This window comes from Montipora capricornis, chromosome 7 (assembly GCF_036669925.1).
Source record: "Montipora capricornis isolate CH-2021 chromosome 7, ASM3666992v2, whole genome shotgun sequence".
Lineage (NCBI taxonomy): Eukaryota > Metazoa > Cnidaria > Anthozoa > Scleractinia > Acroporidae > Montipora > Montipora capricornis.
In genome coordinates this window covers 32,506,034-32,511,033 of record NC_090889.1, presented here as the reverse complement: position 1 = coordinate 32,511,033, position 5,000 = coordinate 32,506,034, and the positions used below count along the sequence as shown (strand labels likewise).

Below are 5,000 nucleotides of genomic sequence, written 5' to 3'. Positions count from 1 at the left end.
CAAATAATTTTTGACTAACAGGAATTTGTGAAATTTCCAATCGTTAGCAGAAGACTGTGCAGAATTGAGTACAGATCCAAGTCTCTGTTTTGTTAAACCCGTAAGTTACTAGAGAATTTTCCATTTGATTTCAGCGTTGTACAAAACACCACACTCGTACAATATTCAGAACTACATCTCACTTTGATTACGGCTCGACGGGCGACAGATTGTTGTCGAAGTCCATTACTCGTCGCTTTTAAGATTCCAGATTTTTTTTTCAGCGCCTTTTTTGTTCAGTATCCAATTGACTTTCCATTATTAAGCTCCATAAGGGTATATTTTGCTTAAAAATCCACTAAAACGCCATTCGCGTTACATAACTTTCGACGCCATTGCCGGTTACGTTGATCATTCTACTGTGTCCACCAGAGAAATCTACGCATTTCCCACTACCCTCTCGATCCTAAGACAATACGCACAGAAGGCTCTATACATAAAGACACCACTTAGCAGGGGAGAGACAGGCAAGACTTTTACCGACACGGAAAATAAAAAAAAACGAGAAGCTCCAAAAAGCTTACACTGGGTTGCCTGTAGTACGCGTTACACAAAGAACTGCAGCGTTCCAGTTAATTTTTTCAAGTGGGGCGTCATTAAGACCATTTGAGGGGTCACCCACATGTCGCGCTAGCAGAGGCCCTTTGGCTCACACGTTTAATTATTTTGCAAAGTCCTGTCCCATTTTAAGGTCTTTTAGTCTTTAAAGCTTTCGTAATAAATTCAGTTTAAAGTTAACAAAACACGCTCTTGAGTAAAATTCACTCGTTTCTTCTTTAAATAAATAGTAGGCAAAAAACTTACTGCAAATTGCTCTGACGGACGTTTTCCAGCATGTCTAGCGGTTGGACTAAGCAAACGTTTATTGCACATATAAGAAAGGACTTAAGGTATTGTTTCCGCTTCATAACGTGACGGTCTAATCTGATGCCAGGTCAAAACATTGTTTGGCTTTGCGTTTGCACCAGAAAAAGGAAAGCCAAGAGACAGATGAAGAAAAAAAATAACATAGTGTTTATATATAACTATGAATCGAATTCTCATTGAAAGATCTTAAAAACACGAACATTTTTGCAGTCTCTATGCTGAGCAACCGTAAAGGTGCACGTGATCACCCTGTGTCAACTGAATGAACCACGGGAAAGAATGTTTCAGAGTAGAACAACGTACTTTTTAGCGGAGAAACTTCCGTCGTAAGTTAATTTTGTTGTAATATTTAACTGAATATTTAGATTTCTTCTGTCGAGTCAGGAAGCCCTCTTTGTCGGGTTCCTGAGAAACGTATCTATTTTGACTTCAGGGTGAACTATTTACACAATCGAGAGGTTGAGTGGCCGTGTAATTGAAAATCTAAACATCTATGAGATACAAAAACAAACTTGCGAATTACCGCAAATCACAATGCTGACAAGCACAAAAGCGAAGAAATGGTTAAGTAAATATGAAGTTTGTTACTATCTGAATGTATTTGGGTCAGAGTATTAAAAAAAGGGATAGGTGCGGTTACACGGGGCACTTTTACCGTGGTAAATTGCCTTTTTACCAAGGGAAACTGTATTTAGTAGTGTGACCGACGCTTCCCGAGGTAAATTTCCCGTGTTAAATATCCATGGATACGTCAAAAAGATCAGTGGAAGCGCCCATGACATTTAACGTGGGAAGTTGGAAGGGTGTTTTGATGCCCGAGGTACAAGAGCCAATCGCTATGCTGATGAAGTTGTGATTAAATTTCCCGCCAATGAATTGCGTGAGATTTCGTTTTACCTCGGTAATCTTCGTAACGTGTGACCCGTAGTTAACGCGGTATACTAAAACTCAAGTGTGAGGCACCGCGGGATAATTTACCATGGGAAATGGCATTTACCATGGTGAGTGTAACCGCACCTATTGTCACGCAAATTATGTAATTTCATGACACTCAAAATAGTTTCATGTACACAATCTTCGCACTAGCAAGTCGCAGCAATAAAATTGGATTAACCAGGAAGTTAAAAGAATATTGTTGGCTTCCCAAATAAATTTCATCTTGCACTACAATGACAAAATCATTTGTCAGAGAAATAAAATTCCTTTCTCCTCGTGTATCACATTTCAACGCACGTATGCAAATTTGTTAACTCATTTTTCAACCCGATTCCCAGGAAAAATACATAGTAATAGCAAAAATATTATTTCTCGTCAAGTGTTGCATCTGTTACGTTCAAATAACAGCTAAAAATAAAGATTTTTTAACGATCTATCCGTCGGCTTCCTGCGAGAATACTCTCTAGAGAGTAAAGGAACTTCCGACGTTAAATAAGGTGTACCTTTACCTTTACCTAGATATTTTTTTCATAATTTAATATTATCTGTCAAAATTTGCACAACAGTCAAATCATAAAAATAGCACCGCACGGGACAAATTTAGTCGCATTACCTCTTCGTCGAATTCTAATGCTTAACACAGGAATTTTTAGTTATTGTGAAAATCTTTCTATATTTGTTAGCAATCATCTTTCAAATTTCAGAGAAAGCGACCGGTCTGCGAATATTTTACGAGTTTCTTTCAATGGGATGTCAAAAGGCTAAGTGGATGTTATATGCATTATCGGGCAAGTTGCGCGTGTGACCCGTTATAAATCTTTTTTCACAAAATGTTCCCGAATCGTCAAGTATCACCACAGAAGAAACGAAAATCATTCTAAAAGCTTATTTTACGCAAAAAGTAGGTTCTGGAGGTAATTTTGAGTGTGGAAATTAAGTTTACAGCAGATGACAAATACAAACTTACGAGCCATGGTATATTCAATTAAGTTAACACAACAGAAAGGAGTCGCTTACCTTATATTTTGACACGAAAATGCTTTACTATTGCCATAAAAACTATCCAGTTAAGCTCGCATATTACACATGATGAATTCATAAAAGCCACCATTTTCCAGCGAAATGCATGCTTTTTGAAACAAACAACATATGAGCTATAAGAGGCAAAAAACCCTTCCTATTTCATTTAATACGTGCGTGAAGACAAGAAACTCAATCGTGTCAAATTACACTTCGTGTCAAAAACGCAACACGGTAAATAAATTTCCCACGAGTGTTTAGCATCAAACCCTTCACTGAAAAACCCTTTACTTGAATTATCAAGCAAAAAATGGGCAACAAGCTTTCTTTCAAATAATTTTTGACTAACAGGAATTTGTGAAATTTCCAATTGTTAGCAGAAGACTGTGCAGAATTGAGTACAGATCCAAGTCTCTGTTTTGTTAAACCCATAAGTTACTAGAGAATTTTCCATTTGATTTCAGCGTTGTACAAAACACCACACTCGTACAATATTAGAACTACATCTCACTTTGATTACGGCTCGACGGGCGACAGATTGTTGTCGAAGTCCATTACTCGTCGCTTTTAAGATTCCAGATTTTTTTTTCAGCGCCTTTCTTGTTCAGTATCCAATTGACTTTCCATTATTAAGCTCCATAAGGGTATATTTTGCTTAAAAATCCACTAAAACGCCATTCGTGTTACATGACTTTCGACGCCATTGCAGGTTAAGTTTATCATTCTACTGTGTCCACCAGAGAAGTCTACGCATTTCCACTACCCTCCCTATCCTAAGATAATACGTGCAGAAGGCTCTATGCAGAAAGACACCACTTAGCAGGGGAGTGACGGGCAAGACTTTTACCGACACGGAAAATAAAAAAAAAAAATAATAATCTACCCATTTTCCAACTGGGATGCCTACGGCAACCCAGTAACTAGACCCTCCGTGAGGGTACACTGGGTTGCCTGTGGTACGTGCACCGTTCCAGGCAATTTTTTTCAAGTTGGAGGGTCATTAAGAAGTCATACCAGACGAGGCCCTTTGGCTCACAGGTCCTCACACGTTCGTACGACGAAACAGATCTGTCCTTGCGTAATATGTAGCTCTAACAGTGCACGATAATGTTTTGGTATTGTCTATCATTGTAGTGCCATGGTAGAAGTCTTGGGTAAATAGTCTGAGAAGACATGTGGTTACTAGCAAAGTACTGAACCCAGAAAGACTGAAGAAAATAAATGGGAAGTGAGAAACATTGGCTTCTGGGCTGACATGTTGATAAACTTCTCTTCACCACAAGTTTAAGCGTGCCCTCTGAGCATCTGACAGCTTCGTAATACCGACGTTCACTGAAGTTAAGCCCTGTTGGGCGGGGTTAGTGTTTGGATGGGAGACCAAAATAATGTACCCCTTGTTAAACAGAAGCATCGGACCGAAAATACTATTAACGCTAACAAATGCGAACTCAGCAAGGTACAGATTTTGTTAGCTTGCTTTATGCAAAAACAAATATTGATGCAAAAGTAAATAAATATTGATACACAGTTTTTAGGAAGAGCAGAAGGAAGTTTCCAGGACGATCGCTCGAGAATAACATATTTACGACATGAAAACAACATTTATTTTGAACCGTGAATATAGAATATAAAAAGTTACGATCAGCGACAAAACATTTTGGGGGATTTTTGCAACGTTCAAGTTTGTTATTGTAAGTTTTGGCTGCACAAATAAATCGCAAAATCGAAAGTGACATCGCCGGAATTCAGCGGGCGCCGTGATGAAGTTTGTTTACTCATGTTTACGGCATGTTTACTCGCCAAACAGTGAAGTATCTGTGTCAAATGATGGCAAGATACCGGGTTTTTGTAAGTTTCTTTTTCTGTCAAGTGTTATAAAGTTGACAATGAAATGAGCGAAGTCAAAACAAAGATCACAATCGCCCAAGTCTTGTTTATGCAAAGTCAAAATTTACTCTCCAAGACGCGTACGACGGTATTTATTCTAACCAGGTAATTCCATCATTTTGGAAATAGCAGCTACTTTATCATTCAACTGCGTCACAATGCTTCACTGATTTTGGGGCTCATTTTGTTGAAACTCAAGCACGCTTCCAACAGGCCTGTGAACCCTTCCTGTTTACAGAGCAATACTAAGG

At 38.6% G+C, this 5,000-nt stretch overlaps 1 protein-coding gene across 3 annotated transcripts in view; it reads right to left on the bottom strand.

The window, feature by feature from the left end:
• The window catches only part of LOC138056972 (monocarboxylate transporter 3-like), a 47,689-nt gene that overhangs the window by 19,682 nt on the left and 23,007 nt on the right, over positions 1-5,000 (bottom strand). The window lies entirely within an intron of this gene.